Source organism: Electrona antarctica (assembly GCF_951216825.1).
Source record: "Electrona antarctica genome assembly, chromosome: 6".
In the NCBI taxonomy this organism is placed as follows: Eukaryota; Metazoa; Chordata; class Actinopteri; order Myctophiformes; family Myctophidae; genus Electrona; species Electrona antarctica.
In genome coordinates this window covers 28,705,025-28,720,468 of record NC_136811.1, presented here as the reverse complement: position 1 = coordinate 28,720,468, position 15,444 = coordinate 28,705,025, and positions in this window count along the sequence as shown.

Genomic DNA, 15,444 nt, shown 5'->3' with positions numbered 1-15,444 from the left:
TGGAGAAGCCTGCACAGTTACACAACCACACATGTACAATGCACACACATCTCTGAATGCCATTATGGAGTCATTGCAGTTCCCCAAGTGTGTCTGAGAGTGTTCTAGTCTGGGTAAATGTAAATGTGTAGTTGACCTTTCTGAAAAGGTGTGTGGGTGTACGACTGTACGTAAGTCTCAATACTTGGTGGGAGTCTGTGTGCGTGTGCGCGTGCGCGCGTGCTTGCAAGAGGGAAGTATGTTTTCAGGTTCAGCCCTAACACCAGCAGACACCATGACCTCATAATCCCCACCCACCTCTCAACACTGCACTCAGGGGGCTGCCCTTCACTTACAGCATGAACCTGCTCTCAGGGTACAAATTAAGGGAAAGTAAATGGTATGTGAGCTAGATGAGGTTCTTGCTCCATCCGATGGCATGGGCCATTTCTTTCCAGGTTGTCACATATTTTAAATCTACGTAATTCCAAGTCATGCCCAGAACACAGGGAAAAAAACCTACTAGCTATCCTGTAATCTGCCAGCAATAAAGCTGTGTCAATTCCAATCCATATATAGGCCTACATCATGAAACACTGAAGTACACTAGTATATTAATCTAGAATTGTCTAATTCTGGTTGAAATGCTGTGAATTGTATTTTTATACATTAAATTAATTTGACTGTTGTTGGCACACTGTACAGCAACACATATCGGAAATAATTACATAAAATGAATTACAACATTATAGTTCTCAAGAAACTACAGTATAGGCTTAAATACATAGATCAAAGATAAGATAAGAATCAAAGACCAACTCTTATGATGATGTGCCTACCAAGGAAGGCAGTCATATAGTCAATTTGAATGGAACCTGGAAAATCTGATACAATTGATCATATGACTTTGTGAGAGTTTTGGACTGAATTAGTTGGAATAGTAGCCAAACATGTGTTTTGAAGAAAAGTTATGAAAATGTAGTTTGGCACAAATGGCAAGGGTCTGTCTATGAGTGGAGTTGCATCATAATAATCCAAGGAATCCATGGGAAATGGATTTTGATTGTAAAACCTACCGTTCAAAAGGTATAGGCCAGAACATGAAGAGCACGCTTATAGACCGATTCAGAAACGGGTCTCATGGTCACAGGCAACGTATTTCCTGTAGGCGGAGACGACATATCTGCGGTTTCCCCGCACCTCCTTCTACTACAGTGAATGGAAAAGTGACTGATGTTAGTCTGCCTCAAACGTTACTCTTTTACCTGCTTTTTACTAACACTAACATTACAAAGATGCCCAGAACGGGATGAACCTGCAGTTTATGGCTGCTCCAACAGTAGTGGCAACATAAAAAAAAGAAAAGAAAGTATGAGGTAGTATGAGGTATAAAGTACAGCAGCCTTGTGTTCCTAAAACAGAAAGATTGGATATTGGGTAAGACTGACGTTATGTATATTTCAGGACCTTTCACTGCTTTGTCTCAACCATTACTATATGGCTCTGGTCTCAGCCACCACGGTAGATATTTTGACCGCAGATATGTCATCTCCGCCTACAGGAAATATGTTGCCTGCGACCATCAGACCCGTTTTTGAATCGGTCTATAGCACCACCATGAAGCTGATTCGAATTATGGGCAGTCCCCCTTCCTTGGCCTACTGGCAGTGTGTGTGCACACCGCACAGTGTTACAGCATTCGGACACTGTTCATGATATTGTGCAAAACGGGCCCCTCCCGCAAACTTTGAAAGACAATCAGAAGGGCATCTGAAAACGTTTTGGACAAAATCTGTAGGAGTAGTAGCACGAAGTGTGTTTTGAAATTTAATTAAATGCAAAATGGCCGAACATCTTGTCGGATGGATGGATGGATGGATGGATGGATGGATGGATGGATGGATCGAAGGCTTAGCCCTGTTCTCTTGTATAGTGAGAATAAGAAGTCATCTGGCATCCAGATAAAACCACTGGCAGAAGGATGCAATTTGTCTCACCATTAAGGGGATTTCTGCTCCACCAGCTAACAAGCGTATCATACTCATAGTTTATGAACATGATTTTGCCATAAGAAACTTTCAACGTTCCAATTTTACAGAACTGTAAACGGTGCGTCCGGCTTCGCCGGGAGAACCAACAAACACAATTGCCTGTGTTCACGTTTGGGTAGACTGGCAGTCACTGCCAGTTTTAGATGTTTTATATCTGCTATATCTGACTAACTATTATTGCTATATTTGTGTAATGGAATAATCCTCCTGCCTTTCTCAGTAACACTCGCCCTTTTAAAGATAAACCTCATTTTATCAAAGTTTTCCAGAACATCTTGCTTCATTTTTTATGATGCAATTCCCAAATAAGTGGCATTTTCTTTAGTGAAACCTCTCTGTGTCAGGTGACAAAAAGCAGCTGGCGACATCACGTGTACTGGAAGAAACACGTGGATGTCTACATCCCCAAGACCAGTAGAGGTCACCGATGACGGGGTACATGGGGAAATTGGGAACAGTCATAATGACTACAGTTAAAATTGGGAGACAATAATATAATAATAATAATAATAATAATAATAATAATAATAATAATAAGGGTAATAAGGGTAATAATAATAATAATAATAATAATAATAATAATTAAAAAAAAGATTACAAATAATAATTAATAATTAAAAATAACCTGTAAGTAACCCTCTTTTTTACACAGTGGGAGTTGTAAGACAGGGAGCATGAGACAGAGAGAAGAAGTGAGAATATAAAGACAATGAAAAAGAGTGAGAGACAAGTGAATGGGAGAGAGAAAAGTTCCCCTTCCTCTCTGGGTGGGCCTCAGAAGACAGTGAGAGCTAAATCACAGCTTTTATTTTGACTGATGGTATACACAGACCCTCGCACACGTCCTAGGTCTGAGGATGTTTAGATGACCAACAGCAGCCATAAACCCCTGAGTTATGCTCTCTGTACTTTATGATTTTGTTAGCAGTAAGCTCTCCTCAAAGTATGATTCCTGTATATTATATATATATACACACACACACACACACACACACACACACACACACACACACACACACACACACACACACACACACACACACACACACACACACACACACACTGCAGCCTATTGGTCTTCTATTAATTAATTTATGTTATACAGGTCATGCGCAAGTAAAAGTCATGGGCCCCGGATTACAAGAGGGGGTGGGAGGGGCATTTAGGCCTACTCCACCCAAAGCTGTTTAAACGTTGCATTTAATTGGGTTTTGTTTCTTTTCTTGCTCTCACTTTCACTCCACACACACTGCTTCTAGGAAAGGATGGATGAAACGAGTAATGGCAAAAAAGGGTGGAGAAAGAGTGTCCCACAGCTGTGTTGCTTGTGTTGTTGTGTTTGGTGCCAAAAGAAATACAAAAAAAAACAAGAAGCTCCCTCTGTGAATTATTTATCATCAGACTGTTTTCAGCAGCTCAGGCAGGTCCAGTAAACTGGATAATGTATCACTGGCCTATGCTTTGTCACATGCATATACTGCATGTTATTGTCTCCACCAGGCCGAAGGCATGGGGAGAGAGTATGTGGCCGTGTGGCCGTCCGTCCGTCCGAGGAAGAAATGTCACATGAACATTTTCAACTCAGCCTCATGGTGGCGCTATAACTGGCCGAAAAGTGTTTTTACCTCCAACTGGATCTGTGGATAACTTTGCCAACTCCCTAGAGGCCAAGGAAAAACCTTTGCCTGGAATTTTTCACATCTGCTCTTTATAGTGCCACCAGGAGGCCGACATATGTAAAACACATTTTCTAATATTACTCCTTCAGATTTTATCCAAATTTCACACAAATCGGTACACATGCTCTCCATAGTCATGTGATCAAGACTGGTTCGTTTGATTTCTCATAATCCACCCTCATTGGCTACGATTGGCTTCTAAACTTTTCAAGAGTAGCCCGCTTTGTACCCGTTTTGTACAAATCGCCTACTCAACGCAGCGTCCGATTGTGGTGAAACTGTGCATGCATATTCCCACTATAGGCTTTGGAAGAAATGCCACTTGACCGTTTTCAAATCAGCCTCATGGTGGCGCTACAACAGACCAAGCTGCGTCACACACACTCACACTCACACACACACACACACACACACACACACACACACACACACACACACACACACACACACACACACACACACACACACACACACGTTTATATTGCTCCTAAACATTTTGCCAAACATCACACACACACTCCTATCCTCCTGGTGGAGACCTGTGCCCAGAAGGGCACTTTTTCTAGTTAGTACTGTAGCTTAAATACTAGTGATATCAGTAATCAGAGTCATAATCTGTTATTGGCAAGAATTTTGACATACATGGAATTTGATGCTACAATTTGGCGCTACAAACGTAAAGAAATAAGTTAAAATAGGAACACAAATATATACAATAAGGACAGACCAAGTGTGAGCTACATGCACATGTGAGTGTACATGAAATATGGCATGTCCCATCTAAGCTTTCGAGCTGCACAGACCAGTTATATCTATATTATAACAATATCGCACAAGTTATACAGGTACTGTATACAGACATTGCACAGATTGCAAATATTAAGGACAAGGATGTGTGCAGCGCAGGATACTGGTCAGCACTTTACAGTCCAAAGTTATACTCTGCTGTTGTCATGCAGCTGTTGGGTAGTGTGGGCAGAAGAGGTTTGTGTGCCTGCTTTCTTATGGTTCTGATTGTCTGAAGTCACTTCACAGTGGGGAGAACTACAAGGAGTTTGTGGACAGGATGATGGGTTTGGGAGATTATCTTTCCTGCTCACTTCCTGGCAATGGAATGGTTGCAGCCAAAGAGCTTCTACACTGTAGAATCTAGTGGCTGACCGGAGGATGCGCTGCAGCCCGTGAGTGTCCTGATGGTGGCTGTGTTGAACCAGATGCCATAGAGGATGTGAGAACAGACTATGTTGGCGGCGTAGGACTAGACCTATGGTAGGCTGGAATTTATTCAGCTGCCACAGGACATCAGTAGTTATTCAGTAGTAGTGTTATTTTGCAGTTATAGTTATAGCCTCATATTATTTTAATCGGTCAACATCTCAGTAATTATACTCAAATTGAAAGACAATATCAGTTCTTCCTGGCACGTGACTTATCAAAAATCACTCTTGATCCTCAGGTACTTCATGGGTAGCTAGACAGACAGAATCCATTGGATGAGGCAGTAACCTGATCTGTGTATCAGGCTAGCCCTGGCACAGAGCTGTAAAAGAGAATGTCAGGGCAGTTGAATGACAGATTAGAGAGCTAGTCTAAAGGAATGTCACAACACGTGCCACCCATTCAGGAAGCAGGTTGGTGTTCACTAAAGAGAAGTGTAGTCCAAAGGAAAAGTAGAGTAAAGTACAGTTGAATAGGATAGTACTGTAGATTAAAGTAGAGCCTTGAAAAAGGTAAGACCAAAACTCTTACTCTAAAGTAATAAACTAAAAACATCACAGTGAATGCCTTTAAATTGTCACCTCTAAAGATAGATCCCGTCACATCAATGGATACAGATTATGTTGCTGTCCCAGCCATGACTGAAATACTGACGCTGATATGCTATGTGGGTAACCGGTTACATGCTGTACTTTCCAATATTTCACAACGTGCAGCATCTAGGATGCATCTGCATTATTCAGCATGTTACAGAAGATCCAAGGTTTTAAGGCTTTCCTTTAAATCATGACTGTGTATTTACAGAATGAGGTGATACATTCTGGGGCCACTGTGGCCACATGCTCTTAGACCAGCTGCAGGCCCAATAATGACAGGAAAACACACACACACACACACACACACACACACACACACACACACACACACACACACACACACACACACACACACACACACACACACACACACACACACACACACACACACACACACACACAGTTCAGAGAGCGAAAAAATACAAGAAAGAAAAAAACACTTTCTGGGAGGGGCAAATGTCTTCACAATGCACTACAGTGTGTGGAGGGGGTTGTACAGGAGAGAGGGGTGACTGCATGTGCAGCGGTGCACCGTGCCAGTGGCGTTTTGGCAGGACGCAGCTGTAAGCTGAAGTGGGCAGACTGAGGATTGATTTCTCCTGCCAACAAATCCTGCTTTTTTGCCATTTAAAATGCTTAAGGAATGATGCAGATTCCTGCATCTCAGATAACAGTATGTTGGTTTGTACAGTGGAGTGTGTGCAATTGCGTTGGTCATGCGTGCATCTTGTTTTAGTTTCATTGGACCCAGGATCCAATGAAACCAAAACAAGCCCTGTGGGTTGACGCACACTCTCCTTTCCTACATGATAATGGATAGACAGAACTTGGCATAAACATTTGTCCAGAAACATGGAGACATTTTTTCAACATTTTCATGAATTTTGGTACAGTGTATTAGGTACTTGGCATCACACTTGTTTTCTTCATGGGTTTTCTTCCTTTTTCCATTAATTCTTTCGTCTTCCATGAAAAATCGAATACAGCACCATCATGCTCTGGCACACAAAACTGATTTATTTCCTCCCCCCTTTGGGAGACTTTTGTCTGGTGGTTACCATAGTAACAAGCAAACACAAAGAGACACGTGTGTGAGCTACGCATGTGACGCACTTTAGTCCAGCTGTGTGTGAATATGAATGAGGGCTGCAAGTTTGTAAATATTGTGCACATTGCTCCATCTATTGGTACATTTGCGTATAAGCAATGTTAGTTTAGAGATTAAATAATTTACAAAATGCTGGAACAGGTAAACTGGAACAGGGTTTAGTATTCACATGCCAGTGTCATGTACCGCTTTCTGTGAAATAACATTATCAACCTATTACAGTACATGGAACTATAGGAATTATAATTTTCAAAATAAAATATTTTTAGGTACTTTTATTTTACTCGAGTATGTCAGTTTTAGACAAATTGAATCAAGAGCCGTACAAGAGCTGTATAGCACAAGGAATCAGACAACAAGTTGTACCATAAATAATAGCTATCAGGCCTATGAGAGACATTTTGGCTCTTACGTCATGTAAAATATAATGTATCATAGGGCACAGAGATGATGAACAACATAAGGTACTGGAAATAAGGTTACAACCATTAACCAACTGAACTATAATAACATAATATGATTTCTTTCTCACCTGTCAAAACTTCAACCACAACTAAACCTAATATACATACTGTACCATGTCACAACTCACTATCTTCAACAGCAGCAACAACACAACACTGTGGAGAGTGGCCAGTAAACTCACCACCGAGAGCCAAGCAACGGTCTACAAGCTACAGGTCCGCAGTGTTATGGAGTAACACTGCCCCACCAACACATCTGGGTCTGCTGGACAATATTCAGAGGAAGGCCCTCAAAATAATTGGAGTTGACCATGCAGGACACTGCCAGTACAACACTTTCCATCGACAGCCTTAGCCACAGAAGACACGTTGCCGCCGCTACAGTCCTGTACAAAATGCACACCCCCCACTGCCCTAGGGACCTCCAGGACATGCCCCCTCCACCTTACACCAGACGGCGAAACACCCGCCGATGCACAGCCACACCAGAACATGCTCTCGACCCCCCAGGCTCCAAAACATGCACATTGGACAGAACTTTTCTCCACACTGCTGTCCAGGTGTGGAACAGCCTACCAGAGCATGTAGTGAACTCCATCACAGACAATGGTCTTCAAGCCTTTAAACGCAGAGCTCATAGATATCTCCTGACCACCCCTCACACTGACTGTTGAGCTGCAGTGAACCATTTGATTGGCCAATGGATATGTATCTTATCTTACTTGGCTATTGTTCACAATTGCATCGAAAAACAAGTCACTCACTACCGTCAACAATAAACACAACACAACAGACACCCTGACATTCACATCAGCCTTCAGAATTGCCAACTAGTCATTGAGTCTAACATGACAATGGAACATGAATGATGCTACATGCAATACAACAAGACAACAATACAGCAACATCTTGAATCACATACACAACATACTAAACACAATCATCATAATCAGGAGCAGCAGCAAAGAAAAGAAAACCGGTTCCTACCCTGAGATGTCTTCTTCCTGGCTTCATCAATAAGTGATGGCCATGGCCAAACTTTGGATCTCATAGAATAAACTCATTATAGACCCTCTCTCTAGAGTTTACGTCATCCTCGGATGAGCCCTCCAGTGGCGTCTCCAGTCTTCTCCATCCTCCATATATCTGGCCAGCTCGCCAGTACTTTCCTCCCCTGCATATTTTTTTAGTATGTCCATGTGCACGTAGGTATGTGTGGGACACCTTTGTGAATTGTGATCGATGCCCAAATGTGTTGGGTCCCATAGCACAAGCTTGCTGGCTGGGAGCTCCCAGTGCTGATGGCAGTGACTGGCCAGCATCATCCTCCTGGCTCCAGGGACCAGGGTCCATCATTCCCATTGCTGAGTAGTTGAGCTTGATATGGTGGGGGGGAGGTTGTACGTACAGTATACTGTCCATGACATTCTGAGCCCTTCATGCAAGTGATTTCCTCATTTTAAGGTCTTACGTTGTGTTGACCGATGAGTCCAGGACTTTAATCAAGAGGAAGGGGGTGTCCCCCTGCAACACCCCTGCCAGGATACCCCACCTGGGGTCATCAAATGGGCTCTTGTACCCTACATGGCTCCTACGGTCCGGAGTAGGTTGGGAGGGACAGCAAAAGCCTTGATCAGAAATCAGAAAGAAAGAAAGAAAGAAAGAAAGAAAGAAAGAGTCACATACCGTACATGTACACCGTACCCTTTCACTACTCACTACCAGACGCAACAATATACACAGCCTAGTATACAGGACAGGACCCTGCCACAACATACTCTCAGACCAGGTACAGTCATTGAACACAATTCGTTGCCGGACAGTCAATGCGGCCGCAGTAAAGTCGGTTTACATTGGATAGTTGACACCCACAGTAAAGTCGGTTTACATTGGCTAGTTGACAGATATTCATTAGTATTTAGTAGGCTAATTACTAATTCTATTCTATATTTGTATCTTGTATTGAATCATTTCTCTTTAACCGCATGAACCCTATTCCAGAGCGTTGAGAGCAAACATTCTGTGATAATAGCCCATCTACAAGAACACAACCTGATGCGTTATGAGCTTGTAAATGGGCTATTTCCGTCAAAGAGATGTGGTGTACACATTCAGGACAAAGGTGAGAACCTGGCAGGACACTGGTCAACTTGACAGATTGGTCTGTTGAGCTACTGTAGGCTACTTCAGTTTCCACTAGATGGTAGCAGAGTATTTTTTACCACAGGTTGTACGTAGTAGTATGCACTAGGGCAGGCAGCAGAAAAACGCTGTATCAGTCAGCTTATGACCCTATCTACTTCAGTGGTTCGTGAGGTCAGAGGGCCCCCAGGCCCCAGGGGTCCTTGACGGGGTTCCAGTATAGAGATATATATAAAGGTTCCAGAGGGTCCCTTGACATGAAAATGTTTGAAAACTCTGCTCTACTCTCTCACTTTGTTAAGAGCTGATGGTCTTTAATCAGAGGAACTTACAGGTGAGGGGTTAATAACAAGGACTCATACAAGGTGCTGCCACTCTGACAACCCAACAAACACAAATTAGACTATGGGACAAAAGCACCTTGCAAGCATCTACTGGCCTGTTAATTTCAGCTTTAAAATAACACACACTATGGCCCTTATGCGAATCCCTTGACTCCTTCAAAACCGCTCTCAAAGGGCACCTACGGATGGCTGCAATTCGAAACTGGCCCCCGTAAAATCTGAATCCCCCCCCACCGCCCCCCCCCTTTTTCCCCTCACTGTATATATTTATTTTCCCTTTTTACCTCCTTTATGATGAATTCCTGTTCTGTCTATAGAAGTGTCTATTTGTACGTCTCTAAATGTTTTGATGATTTGAACATGGTGGACCCTATTGGAAACAAGTGTAATGCTTAATTGGGTCGTCCACTCACAGTTAACAGCCTTTGTATTGAGTTTGTGCTTGAAATGTACTGTAATTCTGCAAACTGTTAATAAATTCTTCAATCAATCAAAAAACTCTGCATTTTGTTTGTAGCCTAGTCGCCTAGACGGATACACATCAGAGATAAACCACAATTGAAACACGCACGCACACGGCCACGCATGTGCACGCCGATTTACATTATACGCGCAGAGATAATGCTAAGCAGCTGACTGTATTTTTTAGGGTAGGCCTATACTCACCTGAATAATACACTAGTAATTTGGAAAGAAATCGTCCGAAGTAGTAGTTCGTGAAGATAATTAAATAATTTTGTTTTAACTCCCTGACAACACGGACGGGACAATTCTACGTCGTAGCCTACTTCCATTTCTGTGTAATTATACGTTTCACCGTTCAATTAGCCCCGGGGGCACGTGGCCCCCCTGGTGGCTGAAAAATAAATAAATAAATTTTATTTTGTCAATAATTGTAATTTCATATTTATATTTTTAATTTCATTCATGCTTTGTAATGAACAGTTTTGCAACATCACAAGATTGACATTGACAGGACTCAACCGTTATAAATAACTTCTCAACCTGCTGTGTGTCAGGACCTGTCGAAAATATCAGATCTACAAGCTCACAGGTTTGTGAGAGAAAAAAAAGTCTGCATAGGCTGATCTACAAGCTCACAACAGGTTGCATAACAACGCATTGTGAGCTGTAGGTCTATAGATCTGCAAAAGGTCTGGGAAAAGGTGATGATGATGAGATGAGATACTTTATTATCCCCGCAGGGAAATTGATACTTACAGCAGCAAAATGTCAAATGTAAAAAAATACAATATGTAAAAAAATGTAAAAAGGTTTTTAACAGGCTACTTGTAAGTAACAGAGTATTTCTACATTGTGGTATTGTCACTAGTAAAACAAATATATAGGCCTAGCTCTGATCCATAGCTCTAAATGCGTTTCATTCTAAATGAAACGCATTTAGAGCTATGGATCAGAGCTAATATAGGCCTACATTTTTCCATCAGTGTTTTTTTTTAATAAAAAAAAATGAATTTCAAATACCAATGACAACTTCACAAGACAGAGTGGCACCATACAAATGTAATAAAAGCTCCAATACTTTTAAAGACATTGTTGTATCTCCAACGCACATTCAGGGTCAGGTTCATATGCAACAACAGCAAGATTAAACAGTATGTAGCTGCAAAAATAAAGGAAACAAATAATTGAGGAACAGGCCTACTACACATATTTAAAAATGTCTTTACTGAGTGTTTTTATCCTACCTTTAAATGCGGCACCTCTCTGTGTGTGTGCATGTGTGTGTGCGTGTGTGCGTGTACGGTTGTAATGCACGTAACTTGAGAACCATTTGACCCACCGACTTCACATTCGACACACACGTTCCACACCCCCACAGGGAGTGCAGTGCCAGGTATCGAGTCGGTCGGACCCACAGTTCTCCAGAACCACCACAAAAGGCTCTGGTCAGGCTCTGCCAGTGGGCCTAATGAGGCCAACTCCTTTCACCTGGGCCAGACCCTGCCAGTGGGCCTAATGAGGCCAACTCCTTTCACCTGTGCAATTTCCAGCCTCTGCCTCAGCCAATTGAGGCTCAACCAATCAGGCTCTGCCAGTGGGCCCAATTGATTGCCAAGTACACTTTTCAGTTTGCAGTTGTGGTGAATTATGAATCATAACATATGCATACCTACATGGTTAGTCACAATTTGTACATATAACTTTAACTTCTGCAAGCCATTTCTCCCTGATCCATGATCCAGTGTCTCACCAAAGTGACCCACTAGAACTAAAGGTCGTCTAAAAGCTATCTGTAGGTAGGGTCTGTGACGACAGGCCTTGGCTTACAGCAGCTGTAAAAATACCTAGGCTATTCAGGAAGACCACCTGGGGCTTCCTGGTTGATCAGAGCCAATCTTTATGATAGGAGGTTAACAGTTTGACTCATTTTACTACAGTGCCTGTCACAGGTGGGGGTCTTTGACTTCCTGACACACACACACACACACACACACACACACACACACACACACACACACACACACACACACACACACACACACACACACACACACACACACACACAGGGACAAAGGTGACACCCACTGCATGTTATATTTGTATAAAGAGATGGGACACAGAAGAGTTGGGAGATTGGTTGGGGTGAGAGAACGGAGAGGACACGCTTGGCCTGGCCTGAAAATGCTGTATGGAATTGATGCTTGATGACTTGATGCGTGTAACTTGATGTAACTATGGGATATGCCTTGATTGAATAAAAGAAGGACTTTGCCTGGATATCGCGACTCATTTCATGCTATAGGAAAATAAGGTTATAATCCACGGACCTGTGAAGGAAAGATTCCACACAGTCTTCACACACACACACACACACACACACACACACACACACACACACACACACACACACACACACGCAGGCACATACACAGATCTCCATGTGGGACACCGGCTGACAGTTAAAGCGGGCGCTATGGCAACGTATAGGCTATCATTAGGTTCCCAAGTTGCATCGTTCCCAAGTAGGCCGGTGGCCGACTGCGACGGGCACGTACAGGTCTAGTCCGACTATAAATGCGCCACGTCTCTGCGTGCGTACGTGTGTGTGCGTGTGTGTACGGTTGTAATGCACCGCACGTAACTCGAGAACCGTTTGACCCACCGACTTGAGGGGGGTCACTTACAGGTCTAGTTATTCTGAAAGTTTTGATTGATTGATTGAAGAATTTATTAACAGTTTGCAGAATTACAGTACATTTCAAGCACAAACTCAATACAAAGGCTGTTAACTGTGAGTGGACGACCCAATTAAGCATTACACTTGTTTCCAACAGGGTCCACCATGTTCAAATCATCAAAACATTTAGAGACGTACAAATAGACACTTCTATAGACAGAACAGGAATTCATCAAAAAGGAGGTAAAAAGGGAAAAGAAATATATACAGTGAGGGGAAAAAAGGGGGGGGCGGGGGGGGGATTCAGATTTTACGGGGGCCAGTTTCGAATTGCAGCCATCCGTAGGTGCCCTTTGAGAGCGGTTTTGAAGGAGTCAAGGGATTCGCATGTCTTAATGACAGTTGGTAGGGCGTTCCACATTTTGGTGGCATAGGAGCGAAAAGAATTTAGTCCCTTGTTTGTGCCGAATCTGGGTTGTACATGGTTCGTTGCACTCCCTCTGGTGTTGTGGGTGTGGACTTCGTTAACATTAAGGAAGTATCTAGACAGGTACATGGGTATCTTGGTGGTGTATCGAATCTTGTGGACCAGACCCATTGCTGAGTAAAGCGAAAGAGAACATAAAGAGTAAAGAGAAGTAGACAACATGTCTGGCTGTTGTGTTTCTTTGTACCATGAAAAAGTCTTTAATACTTTTGATACTTACTGTAAATACATCTTAACACCAGATACTTTTCGTGGTCTACATATGATGTGAGCTACGTGTGTGTGTGCGTGTGCGCGTGTGTGCGTGCGTGCAGGGCTGGACTGGGTCAAAAATTCATGTCTGGTAAGTTGTCCGGACTTTCGGGGTGAGATGTCCGGACAACTCACTTGGAGGTGGAAAAAGGGTCTTGTTACCGTCCTGCCTGGTGTGTGTCTGACCTCGATCAGTGAGACTCATCTGGAGTCTCATCAAAGAGTCGCTGTGGGTCAGGACCCCCAAGGAGGTCGACACATGATTTGGGGGGTTCCCAGATTACAGTTAAGTGACAATTTAAGGACTTTTAAGACTTTTTAGAACCTTATAAAAAAAGAAGAAGGCTATACTGCATCAAATGTAATAAACAAACTATAAAAACTGGTCAAACATTGGCTAAATAATCTAAGAGAAAGCGGCAAAAAATAGCCCATCTACAAGATGCGAGGTGTTCAAAACTAAAAACTAAATGTAATGTCTCAACTTCTACAATTCCAAGTGCTTGTTAGGGTGGGGCTAGTTCAAATATGATCATTTGAAGGGGTCGCGGCCGGAAAAGGTTGAGAACCACTGCTCTATACAAGCTGATTGACCAGGAGAACCTGGAGGACAGGAGATGTGTACCGAGCGAGCGAGCACAAACATCATGACATCATGGTCCCAGAAGAAGACATAGCTCCCTTCCCTATTCTTGATCACCAGCAGGTGGCACTATGGGCTCTAAAATGTGTGTGTGTGTGTGTGTGTGTGTGTGTGTGTGTGTGTGTGTGTGTGTGTGTGTGTGTGTGTGTGTGTGTGTGTGTGTGTGTGTGTGTGTGTGTGTGTGTGTGTGTGTGTGTGTGTGTGTGTGTGTGTGTGTGTGTGCGTGCGTGCGTGCGTGCGTGCGTGCGTGCGTGCGTGCGTGCGTGCGTGTGTTAGTGTACTGTAGTTTAAATGTAGTGCATTATAAACTTGCATGTAGACTACGTTGTTTGGATGTAGCTACATTTCATTTGGAGCATACTGGAACAAGCACAAAAATAAAGTAGGCCTAGTCATAACCAGGCAACCTGGGAATGCTTTTTCTTAAACTTTGTAACTTTGGATGAATCGATTTCATCAGATCTAACCAGGTTTCCATTAATTTGATATTCAAGCTGACTTGATGCTGTGTTTTCATTTTAGACCTTTACGCACTTGTAAGTAGCTATCAAAAAAGTAATCCCAAAAGTACTCAAACCAAAAACTGTAGATCTTCTATTTTCCAAAAAATCTAATTCATGTACTTTTAAAGCTGTTCCTGGTACCTCACTTCCTGGTACTATAACATGCTTTGTCCCCACAGCTCCCCCTATGATATCAAACCTTGTCAACTGAAAAAACGAAATATATTTTCCGTACACTACATTTCAGGGTTAAATATTCAACCATATTTTAACCAATATATTCCCTTGTTGTCACTTATACTTAATTTTCTTTCAATACTCATATGGTCAGGGCATTCTTTCCACACATTTATTTGGCAGTGTCACACACTGTAGGCTACTATAAATAAAGGCATAAAAGGCTAAAAAGTATCTTTAGAAAAATTGCAAAAATAGTGATACTGGGGTTGATACGGTTATGAAAAGTAGCCCCTAAGCCACTGTTGTTGACACATTCACTGTCCAACAGTACAAGAACCAGGTGTCTTGTGTGTGTAACCAGAATCCTGCAAAAATAACCTGCTCAATAAAATTATGCCGTAAAATATAAAACAAAACAACGAAAAAATCATTAATCACCTTTGAATATCATCAATGTGAAGATGTTCTCTGTGTTTCTGTTTGTTTTGAAGGTCGGTAGCACAACAAAGAGTGTAGGCTACAATTTTATTTGATGGCTCATTTGCATTTATAAGTAAAAAAAAAAGAAAATGCATTGTAGTTCCTTTGCCTCATTAAAACGTATTCTTAGAATTTCTCTTTTGTTTCATTCTTTAAATAGACTAATCTCTCTCTTT